This window comes from Narcine bancroftii, chromosome 3, assembly GCF_036971445.1.
Source record: "Narcine bancroftii isolate sNarBan1 chromosome 3, sNarBan1.hap1, whole genome shotgun sequence".
Lineage (NCBI taxonomy): Eukaryota > Metazoa > Chordata > Chondrichthyes > Torpediniformes > Narcinidae > Narcine > Narcine bancroftii.
In genome coordinates this window covers 1,905,307-1,917,885 of record NC_091471.1, presented here as the reverse complement: position 1 = coordinate 1,917,885, position 12,579 = coordinate 1,905,307, and the positions used below count along the sequence as shown (strand labels likewise).

The 12,579-nt window shown below is 44.6% G+C and overlaps 1 protein-coding gene across 1 annotated transcript in view; it reads left to right on the top strand.

Moving 5' to 3' along the window:
* The window catches only part of LOC138756926 (disintegrin and metalloproteinase domain-containing protein 19-like), a 271,202-nt gene that overhangs the window by 141,837 nt on the left and 116,786 nt on the right, over window positions 1-12,579 (top strand). The window lies entirely within an intron of this gene.

Sequence of the window (12,579 nt, the reverse complement as noted above, 5' to 3'; positions counted from 1 at the left end):
TCCCAGCTGAAGTGGTGAATGCGGGCTCCAATTTACAGGTAGCTTTGGTTTAGGATCCCTCTGTCTCCTTTCAGCTCCCACCTCTCTCCACTTCCCTCTCCATTGTCCTGCAACATTGACAAATACCAGAGGGAAATATTGACTCTCTTGTGCCAACTGGAATGTTGGTTACTCTTCCTACGGATGCGGTGTGACCTCCTGAGTTTGGGACAATTCTAGACCATACTTGCATTATCTGCTATAATCTATTTGTACAAGAGAAATATACAAGATTATGAAAGGTACAGAGAGAGTGGACAACCAACATTTTTTTTCTTCGGGACAAGAAAAGCAAACACCAGAGGAGATCTGTATAAGTTGAGGGGAGGAAAGTTTAGGGGAGATGTCAGGGGTACGTTTTTTACACAGAGAATAGTGGGTGACTGGAATGGATTGACAGGATGGTGGTGATGGGTAACATTTAAAAGGAATAGGAACATTTAAAAGATTCTTAGACAGGTACATGGATAGAAATCAAATAGAGGCTTATGGATGTGAGGTAAAGAAGGTTTATTGAGTAAGTTTATAGGTCGATACAACATCGTGGGCTGAACGGGCTCTCAGAATTGCCGTGTGTCCGGCAGAGCTTCTACAGCATGTTTGTGCATTAGATCCTCTTTAGTCACTTTTGTTATAATACGAGAGGGGGTGGTAAATCTGTGGGATTTGTTGCCACCAGCAGTTGCGGAGGCCAGATCATTGGGTATATTTATGACAGAGATTTAGGTTCTTGATTAGCCAGGGTATCAAAAGTTATGGGGAGAAGGCCGGGCAATGGGACTGAGTTGGAAAATGGATCAGCTCGTGATTAAATGGCAGGCAGACCTGATGGGCTGAATGGCCTATTTCTGTCTCTGTGTCTTGTGGTCTTCTTAAAAGGACACCCCTTCTATCTCTCTAGCTTCAATTTCTATCATACCTTGTAGTATCTGTACCCTAGAACTTTGAGCTGTCAGCGTCTGCAAACTTTACTGTTTAATTGCCTTCTCCAAGCCATGTTATTTTTATGGCGATAGTATCCCAGTCTCCCAAGTGTATTAAAGCCACTTTAAACTACCAATCTATCCTCAAGTTTTAAATTGAAGTTTATTTGTCACAAAATATTGAAAAACAGTGGGAAAGGCTCTTCAGTGAATGGATTAACAGGTTATCGCAGGCATTACATTTACACAGTATGGAATTACAATGAAAACAAAGATGAGTTAGCACCAAGCAAGAGCAGCACCAATGCACTGTTATGGTGTTCATTCGCGAGCCTGTTTTATTTAGCCTGTTGGTGCTCATCTTCAAGCTCTTAAGCCTTTTCCTTTAAGGGAGGAGAGAGATGAGGGTGTGTCCAGGATGTTACAGGTATTCCAGTAGGTTGGGTGTCTTTCCCACACAGCTGGAGATATAAGTCAATGAAGGAGAGGGAAGTTTTCGTCACTTTTGAGCTGCATTCACCTTATAGAGTTTTTTCCAGTTTTGAGCAGAGTAGCTTCCATTCCACACTATGGAATGCATCCAGCAAGTCGGCTTGTGGTGGTGTACCTGTAGAGGTTATTGGAACAATGGAACTTCCTTGGTCTTCTAAGAAAGTTGAAGTGCACTTTCTTGATTATTGGGTCACTGTGCTTGTCCTGAGTCAGGTCAGTGGAGATATTTATTACAGTGTGGCGACGACCCACTTACCAGCAAGCGAACCAAGTGGACGTGCTGTGGAAAAAGAGGGGAAATTGACCTGTGTCCGACATGGGTTTTTATCTGGGCTGATGATGTCACTGATAACATCACTTCCTGTCCATGTGACAGAAGCAGTGATGTATATAAGCCCAGCATGCAAGCCTAGAGGTGTCAGTCTTGCACTAGACTCCACAGCATGTACATCAGGTTTCCAGTGTATACATCAACTTGACAACGTGTCCAGCGATTCTACAACATGTACACCAACGTCAATAGTAGCTCAGTATAGAATACTTCGCTACTTTGGTGACCTTGATGGTCCAAACAATATTTGGACCCCAACATGGAAAATTTTCCTTCGATGCATGGCATCCTTGTGAAACTGCCAATGTTTTGGACTTCACAGCCATGTATGTTTGACCAAGCAGAAGCCCAATTCCAGTTGGGGCAGGTAACATCTGATTCCACGCGGTACTACTCTGTAGTAAGTGTCCTGGATCGAGAGACGGCCTGCCGAGTTTCCGGTTTCTGAAGCAGCCCCTAGAGGAGGGCAAGTACTGTAAATAAGGGAGTATAATGCGAAAGGTTGGACCAAAATTTGAGCCCAACTTGGGGGGTTGCATTATACACGCGGTTATGATTTTTTAAAAATTCTGCCAGTTTTAATGATAATTGAGATCATCAACACCCACCTACATCGACGGCTGGTGACTAGCAGGGGCGGGGGGGGGAGACGGCAGCACGACTCGGGCGGGCGAGAGGGGAGAGAGATGCCAGCATGAATCGGGCAGACGAGGGGGAGAGACGCTAGCACGACTTGGGTGGGCAAGGGGGGAGAGACACTGGTGCGAATCAGGCAGGCGAGGGGAGGGGTCGTATTCTACGTGGGGGTAAAATTATTCCACCTTTTTCCCCTCAAAAATGGGGGGTTGCATTATACATGAAACGCATTATACACGAATATAGCACATGGCATTCGAGAGCCTCCTCATCCATACCTTTGGCCTTTCATGACGTGAGCAAGCAGCCCATTGACTTCACTTGGATGGCTTGGGGGACAGGACCCCTTCCATACTCATGAATGAAATGCTAGCACTAGCGGAAGGGCATAGATGTTACAAGCCCAAAGAACCCCAAAACCCAGCAGCAATAGACATTCACCAAGGCAAGTGGTTTTTAAAGCAAAAGTTATTTTTAATCCACTTTAAACATGAAAACAGAATCAACTTTAACTTATCTCTATACTTAACTAACCCAAATTAACCCCCTTCTAACTCTAAGCACATGTGTATGTAATGTGTGTGTAAATTTAAAAGTTCTTTGGTTCACAGTTCAATCTCACTTCTCCTTCTTCCAAGTTCACTGGTTGCAGGCAATTCTTAGACTGTGCACAGAATTGAACAGTAAATAAAGTTCACCAGGCTATGGTGCTTGAAAGGTAAAGGGTTACCACTCAGGAAGGTTCATGTTGGTTTTAAGAGAGAGAGATGTGGAGGAGTCACGTGATGGAGTAGTGGCCGGGTGGAACTGAGGAGTGGGAATGGAGAGGTTACACTTGTAGGGGTGTATTATAGACCACCCGGAGGGGACCGAGACCTAGAGGAGCAAATCTGTAGGGAGATAGTGGATATTTGTGATAAGCACAGGGTTGTAATTATGGGAGATTTTAATTTTCCACATATAGATTGGGAAACACATTCTGTGAAAGGGCTGGATGGGTTAGAGTTGGTGAAATGTGTGCAAGATAATTTTTTACAACAATATGTAGAGGTGCCGACCAGAGAAGGAGCAGTGTTAGATCTACTGTTGGCAAATGGGATGGGTCAAGTGTCGGAGGTTAGTGTTGGCGAGCACTTCGGGTCCAGTGATCATAATGCTATCAGCTTCAATGTCATTATGGAAAGAGAGAAGTCAGGGCCAAGGGTTGAGGTTTTTGATTGGGGAAAAGCTAGATTTGAGGATGCGAAAGGACTTACAGGGTGTGCATTGGGACAATTTGTTTTATAGGCAGGATGTAGTAGAGAGATGGAAGTCTTTTAAAGATCAGATTTTGAGAGTGCAAAAGCTTTATGTTCCTGTTAGGTTAAAAGGAGGGGCAAAAGGTTGGAGAGAGCCGTGGTTTTCAGGAATATTGGAAACTTGGTTCGAAGAAAAAGGGAGGCGTACATTAGGTATAAGAAGCATGGAATTAAGGAGATGTTTGAAAAATACATTGAATGTAAGAGGAATCTTAAGAGAGGAATTAGGAAAGCTAAAAGAAGGTACGAGGAGACTATAGCAAGCAGGGTGACAATTAATCCAAAAGGGTTCTACAAATATGTTAATGGTAAAAGGAAAGCGAGAGACAAAATTGGTCCCTTAGAGAATCAGAGCGGAAAACTGTGTGTGGAGCCTAGAGAAATGGGGGAGATATTGAACAGTTTCTTTTCTTTGGTATTCACCAAGGAGAAGGATATTGGGATATGTGAGATTAAAAAAAGCAAATTGGGTAAATATGGAGAATATAGTGATTACGAAAGATGTAGTGTTAGGGCTTTTGAGGAATATAAAGATGGATAAGTCTCCGGGACCAGACGGGATCTTCCCCAGGACATTGAGAGAAGTAAAGGAGAAAATAGCAGAGGCTCTGACGGTAATTTTCCAAATGTCATTAGAGATGGGGATAGTGCCGGAGGATTGGCGTATTGCGCATGTGGTTCCGTTATTTAAAAAGGGTTCAAGGAGGAAGCCTGGCAATTATCGGCCTGCAAGTTTGACGTCTGTGGTAGGTAAATTAATGGAGAAAGTTCTTAGAGATAGTACTTATAAATATCTGGATAGACAGGGTCTGATCAGGAGCACTCAACACGGATTTGTGGGCGGAAGGTCCTGTTTGACCAATCTGATTGAATTTTTTGAAGAGGTGATTAGGAATGTGGATGAGGGTAGCGCGGTGGATGTTGTCTATATGGACCAGTAAGGGCTTCGATAAGGTACCACATGGAAGGTTAGTTAGAAAGGTGTAGTCTTTAGGTATAAATTTTGAGATAGTCAAATGGATTGAACATTGGCTGAAAGGGAGAGGCCAGAGAGTGGAAGTGGAAAATTGTCTGTCAGGTTGGAGGCTGGTGACCAGTGGTGTGCCTCAGGGATCTGTATTGGGCCCATTGTTGATCGTTATATAAATTAATGATCTAGATGATGGGGTGGTGAATTGGATTAGTAAATATGCAGACGATACTAAGATAGGTGGAATAGTGGATAATGAAGAAGGTTTTCAAGGATTGCAGAGGGATTTGGGCTGCTTAGAAAAGTGGGCTGAAAAATGGCAGATGGAATTTAATGCTGATAAGTGTGAGGTGCTTCATTTTGGTAAGAAGAATCAGAATAGGACATATGTGGTAAATGGGAGAGCATTGAGGAATACAGAAGAGCAGAAAGATTTAGGAGTGACGGTACATCGTTCCCTGAAGGTAGAAACTCACGTGAATAGGGTGGTGAAGAAGGCTTTTAGTATGCTGGCCTTTATCAATCATTGCATGGAATATAGGAGTTGGGAGGTGATGTTGAGATTGTATAAGACGTTGGTGCGGCCTAATTTGGAGTTCTGTGTGCAGTTCTGGTCGCCTAATTATAGGAAGGATATAAACAGAGTGGAGAGAGTGCAGAGAAGGTTTACCAGAATGTTACCTGGGTTTAAGCATCTAGAGTACAGGGAGAGATTGGACAGATTGGGTCTTTATTCTTTGGAGCGTAGAAGGTTGAGAGGGGATTTGATAGAGGTATTTAAGATTATGAAAGGGATAGACAGAGTGGATGTGGATAGACTATTTCTGTTCAGAGTAGGAGAGATTGAAACAAGAGGACATGAGTTAAGAGTTAAGGGGCAGAGGTTTAGAGGTAACATGAGGGGGAACTTCTTTACTCAGAGAGTGGTAGCGGTGTGGAATGAGCTTCCGGGAGAAATAGTGGCGGCAGAGTCAATTTTATTATTTAAGAAAAAGCTGGACAGGTATATGGATGAGAAGAAGGTGGAGGGTTATGTTCATTGTGCAGGTAGGTGGGACTAGAGAGGAGTGTTTGGTTCGGTGGGGACTAGAAGGGCCTAATGGCCTGTTTCCGTGCTGTAATTGTTATATGTTATATGTGTTATGTATTACAATAGGCCCTGCCTCATGTTTGAGCAAGCTTTCTTGGAGCAGTTGCCAGCAGAGTCACTGCCTGTGCTGACACTCTATGGTGGGTGAAGCAAGAAAGCCTGCTATCCATAGGACAGGTCACCTCATCCTGTTCACAGAAGTAGGACCGTTCAACTCCAACATTAGACTGGCAGCAGGGTCGATCAAATCCGTTATCTGACTGCCAGTCACCAGGAGACAATGGGACGAAGATAGCACTCATTGGTGTTTCTACCATCAACGATGGGGCGCAGAAGCTCACCACACCCAGCCTCCCTGTGTGTTTCAGGGAAAATGCCGAGGCCGGATGTCGCTAATGGCTGCGGCTGCTGGCCATCGAGAAAGCTTTTTATATGTTTGGAATAGACATTTCAGCCAGTATTTCTTGGTGGATACAGATGTTGAAATCAGCGTGTTTCGGGGCATCATTAAAAGCCGCAAACTGCAGTGCTATCCAGATATTTGGCACACGTAGGATCCTGCTTCAGTTCGGCGATACTAAGTTCACGTGGATGTTCACATTGGCCAGGGTCGCACAACCAGTACTGGGAGCTGATTTTCTCAGAGGGTCATTCATACCAACACTTTCCAGACCTTCACCCTAGGTGAGGCCAAGCTGCCAGCCCCGCATTTAGACTCCGTTACTCTTTTGCCACAATTCACTTCAGCGATCCTGAAACATGGGGTGCAGCAGCATATACTGACCGAAGGTCCACCACTGCATGCCCAAGCTCCCAGGTTCCTTCCAGATAAACCTCATCTGTCCAAAGAGGAGTCTGAAATGATGGAGGACATGGGTATTGTACAATGATCCGATAGTTCCTGGGCTTCCTGGCTCCATATGATACCCAAGGCCTCCGGCAAATGGAGACCCTGCAGTGATTACCACAGGTTGAACGAGGTTACCGCTTCAGATTACTACCCGGTATCGCATTTACAGGACTTTACATCCAACCTGCATCTTTTCCAAGGTTTGGGGGTATCATCAGATCCTGGTCCACCCAGATGACATTCCAAAAGTGACTATTATTACACCCTTTGGCCTTTTTGAATTCAGAGGGATGCCTTTTGGGCTCAAGAATGCCACGCAGACTTTTCAGCATTTAATGGACAGAATGAGACACAATCTTGACTTTACCTTCATATTCCTACAACATATTTATCACTAGCTGCAATCGTCAGGAACATCTATCCCACCTGTGCAATTTTTTCACTCGTTTGAATGAGTTTGGGCTGACCATCAACCCTCAAGTGTCAATTCGTGTTAGCGGCCATTGATCTTCTGGGCCACAGAATTGACAAACACGGAGAAAAGCCACTACCTGCAAAGGCCAAGGAGATCTGGGCATTCACTAAGCCCAGCACAGTTAAAGCCCTCCAGGAGTTCATTGGAATGGTGAACTTTTATCGCTAGTTTCTACCATCAAAAGATCACATCATGTTCCCCCTCTTCGCTTTGGTGTCAGGCAAGGCAAGGGATGTCACTTATGACAAAGAATCGTCAGTAGCATTCGAGAACACCAAGGAAGCACTGAATAAAGCTGCATTGCTGGTCCACGCAAGAACGGATGTCCTGACAGCCCTGACAGTGGATGTGTCCTGTATGGCAGTAGGAGGGGGGCTTGAACAGTACATCGATGGGCATTGGAAATCATTGACTTTCTTTAACGAGCATCTAAGACCACCAGAATCGAGTACAACGCTTCTGATCGAGAATTGTTGGCCCTTTACCTCGCTATCAGGTACTTTCTAGGAGGCAGGCATTTCATGGTTTTTATGGACCACAAGCCACTTACATTTCCTTCATTAAGGTATCAGGTCCATGGTTGGCTTGTCAACAGGCAGACGAAGAAATTCCGCATTTCGGAACAGCAGACTCGAACTTGCAGCTGTAAAAAATTTGGTAGGTCCAGAGGAGCTCAAACTTCTGTGTGACATATCTATAGGTCGTTCTCGCCCAATTGTTCCGTTGGCCTGAAGGCAGTGGGTATTTGACACAGTACATGGGTTGACACGTCCATCGATCAGAACGACTGTCCGGCTGGTAGCCAAAAGATTTGTATGGCATGGCCTTCAAAAACAGGTCAGCAATTGGATGAAGTCATGCACTTGTTGCCAGACATCTAAAATCAAGCAACACAAGGAATCCCCACTATAATCTTTCGAACCAACATATTGGAAGTTTGACCACATACACACAGACATTGTAGGCCCCTTGCTGGTGTCACATGGTTCCCATTTTCAACTCACTACAGTGGATCGGGCCATGCGGTGGCCAGAGTTGTTCCACTAGCAGACATGACTACTGATACCTGCGCCAGAGCCCTCAGTTCCTCCTGGATAGGATGTTTCGGTCTGTCAGCACACATCACATCTGACAGGGATGCCCAATTCATGCCAACCCTGTGATCAGCAATGGCTACCCTGCTTAGAACTAAGTTCCACCACACAACTGCATACCACCCATAATCCAACAAACTAATAGAAAGGTTCCATGGGCATTTGAAATCGGCCCTTATGGCACATCTGCAGGGACCTAACTACATTGACGAATTGCCATGGGTACTCTTGGTCGTATGAACAGCACCTAAGAACGATATAGTGGCCTCATCGGCACTGCTGGTCTACAGCACACCCATGATGGATCCAGGAGAATTTGTATCAGACTCACGAGGATCGGAGGAGACACCCGCAGCAGTCCTAAGCAAGGTCCACAAGAAGCCTGGTTTTTTGCGCCCATAATGACATCTCAACATTGTCAGGCCAGGTCCCATATACCCCAGAACTTGCAGGACTGCAAATACATTTTTGTACAGAAAGGAGCACACCAAGCACCATTCCAGCATCCATATGAGGGTCCCTTCAAGGTTCGAAGACATAATGGTTTGACATACATTTTGGACATCGGAGGTAAAGAGAAATCTTTTGCAATTAACCATTTCAAACTTGCCCATCTAGATCTCCATGGACCAGTCGAGGTTCAGGCAGAGAGGAAAGCTGCCTAAACAGAAAAACTATATAGACTTTGGGGGTCTGCAGCGAGATTGCCAGTTCTTGGGCGGTGGTCATATGCCGACCCACTTAGCAGCGAGTGAACCAGCTCCCAAAATGGTGGTCGTGCTGTGGGAAATTGACCTGCATCCAACTCAGGTTTTTATTAAGGGCTGATTAAGTCACTGATGATGTCACTTCCTGTCCATGTGACAGAAGCTGTGATGTATATAAGCCCAGCATGCAAGCCTGGAGATGTCAGTCTTGCACTAGACTCCACAGCTTGTACATTGACTTCCCCGTGTATATATCAACTTGATAACATTTACAGCGATTCCACGATGTGTACACTGACGTTAATAGTAGCTCAGTATAGAATACTTCGCTACAACGGTACTTAGAACTTGAAGCTGCCTACCATTTGACTTCAGCACCATTAATGTCAACAGGGGTGTGGACTCTGCCCCATCTCCTAAAGTCAATGATATCTCCCTTATCTTTGAAAGAAAGGTGTTTCCATGCCACTAGACTTTCAATCTCTTTCCTGTATTCTGATTCATCATTATTTGATACCCAGCCCATGACTCTGGTGTTGTCAGTGAGCATGAAGTTGGAATGGTGGTTAGTTGTTCATTCATAGGTATAGAGGAGATACAACAGTCATCTCTCAACTGTTTCAGAGCTGTAGGGATAGGTTGTGTAGGCTGTGGTTTTATTCCCTGTAGCACAGGAGGGTAAGGGATAATCTCAGAGTTGTGTAAAAAATCATGGGAGGAATAGATCAGGAGAATGCAGAAGATCTTTTGCCCAGATTAGGTGAATTGGTAACCAGAGACATTTGTTTAAGGTGAGGGGGGAGAGATTTAACAGGAATCTGAGGGGTAGCTTTTTTACACAGAAGATGATGGGTGTATGGAATGGGTTGCCTGTGGAGGTGGATGAGACAGGTACTATTGCAATATTTTAGAAAAAATTGGATGGATATATTATTATGAGCCCAGAGGACCCCAAAACTCAGCAGCCATAGAAATTCACCAAGCAAATGGTTACTTAAAGAAAAGTTACTTTTAATTATCTTTAAAAGTGAAAACATAATCAAAGTTTAACTTATTACTATTAACTTAACCTAAAGTAACCCCCTTCTAATTCTAAGCGCACCTGTATGTAATGCGAATATTGTGACAGAGTATATCGAGGTGTTTGGGAGTAAATTGGGAAAGGTTTGTTAGAGCAGGTCACTCAAATATAACCATATACAGCACAGAACAGGCCAGTTTGGCCCTACTAGTCCATGCCAGAACAAATCCCCACCCTCCTAGTCCCACTGACCAGCACCTGGTCCATACCCCTCCAATCCTCTCCCCTCCATGTAATTATCCAATCTTTCCTTAAATGTAAATAACGTTCCCGCTTCAACCACCTCCGCTGGAAGCTTATTCCACATCCGAACCAACCTTTGCTTGAAGAAACATAGAAACATAGAAGATAGGTGCAGGAGTAGGTCATTCGACCCTTCGAGCCTGCTCCGCCATTCAACGAGATCATGGCTGATCTTAAAGTTCAGTACCCCGTCCCCGCCTTCTCTCTGCAACCTTTAATACCCTTATACTGAAGAAATAGATCTAATTCCCTCTTAAATAGATTTAATGAACCTGCCTCTACTGCCCTCTGTGGCAATGAATTCCACAGATTCACCACCCCCTGGGTAAAGAAATTCCTCCTCATCTCGGACCTAAATGATTTGCCTATTATCCTCAAACCATGGCCCCGGGTTCTGGATTTTCCCATCCTTGGAAACATCCCATCTGCATCCATTCTGTCCAGTCCTGCCAGAATTTTATATGTCTCTATGAGATCCCCTCTCAATCTTCTAAACTCCAGCGAGTACAATCCCAATTTCCGCAATCTTTCCTCCTAAGTCATTCCTGCCATTCCAGGTCTCAGCCTGGTGAATCGCCTCTGCACTCCCTCCATTGCAAGAACATCCTTCCTTAGATAAGGTGACCAAAACTGCACACAATACTCCAGGTGGGGTCTCACCAAGGCCCTGTACAGCTGCAGTAAGGTATCCTTGTTCCTATACTCAAACCCTCTTGATATGAAGACCTACATACCATTTGCCTTTTTAACCGTCTGCTGTACCTGCATGCTCGCCTTCAGAGACTGGTGTACAAGTACCCCTAGGTCTCTCTGCACTTCCCCATCTCTTAATCGATTGCCATTCAAATAGTAATCTGCCCTCCGGTTTGTATTACCAAAATGGATAACCTCACATTTATCCACATTGTAATGCATTTGCCATGTATCTGCCCAGTCCCTCAATTGATCCAAATCACACTGGAGCTTCCTGACCCTCTCTTCTGTGCACACAACCCCTCCTAGCTTAGTGTCATCTGCAAATTTGGAGATATTACATCCAATCCCCTCATCCAGATCATTAATGTAAATTGTGAACAGCTGAGGTCCCAGTACAGATCCCTGTGGCACCCCACTGGTCACCGCCTGCCACTCAGAAAACGAGCCATTTATCCCAACTCTCTGTCTTCTACCTGCCAGCCAGTTCTCAATCCACATCAATACTTTGCCCCCAATCCCATGAGCCTTGATTTTGGAAGCCAGTCGTTTATGCGGGACCTTATCGAAGGCCTTTTGGAAGTCCAGGTACACCACATCCACTGGCTCTCCCCCATCTATTTTACCTGTCACCATCTCAAAGAATTCCAATAGATTTGTCAAGCACGATTTACCTTTTGTAAATCCATGTTGACTCCGTCCGATCCCTTCTCTGCTAGTCATATGCTCCGCTATTACATCCTTAATAATGGATTCCATCATTTTGCCCACTACTGATGTAAGGCTCACAGGCCAATAATTCCCCGCTTTTTCTCTACCCCCCTTTTTAAATAGTGGGGTGACATTAGCTACCCTCCAATCCATGGGTACTGATCCTGAGTCTATCGAGTTCTGGAAAATAATTTTTAAAGCATCTGCTATCTGAATGGCCACTTCTTTAAGTACCCTAGGACGTAGATTATCAGGCCCTTGGGATTTATCTGCCTTCAATCCCATCAATTTCCCCAAGACCATGTCCTTAGAAATACTGATTTCTTTCAGTTCCTCCCTTGCATTAGTCTCTATGTTTCCCAACATCCTTGGGAGGTTATTTGTATCCTCGCTTGTATCTTATCTATCCATGTTGACTCTCTCTGTCCCCTTTAAAATCTTGAACACCTCCATCAAATCCCCCCTCAATCTTCTACGCTCCAGAGAAAAAATCCCCAGTCTGCACAACCTTTCCCTGTAACTCAAACTCTGACATCCTGTCAACATTCTCGTGAACCTTCTCTGCACTCCCTCTATTTTGTTTATATCTTTCCTATAATTTGGTGACCAAAACTGCACACAGTATTTCAAACTTGGCCTCATCAATGCTTTGTACAATTTCATCATAACCTCCCAATTCTTGAATTCAGTACTCCGATTGATGAAGGCCAACATTCCAAATGCCTTCTTCACCACTCACAAACACTTTAAAACACAGAATGTTTGCAGGAGCTTTTGCAAGAGAGCTCAGACCCATGATGGACTGTCATTGCAAAAGGGCAACAAATGTAACAGGCAGTAGCAGCTTTGTCTGGAAAAGAGCATTTACTGGCTGGACGGTCATGAGATCTTTGCAGGCAGAGAGCTGGAAAAATCAGGCTCTGCTCTCAAAGAGGAGGGAGTGAGA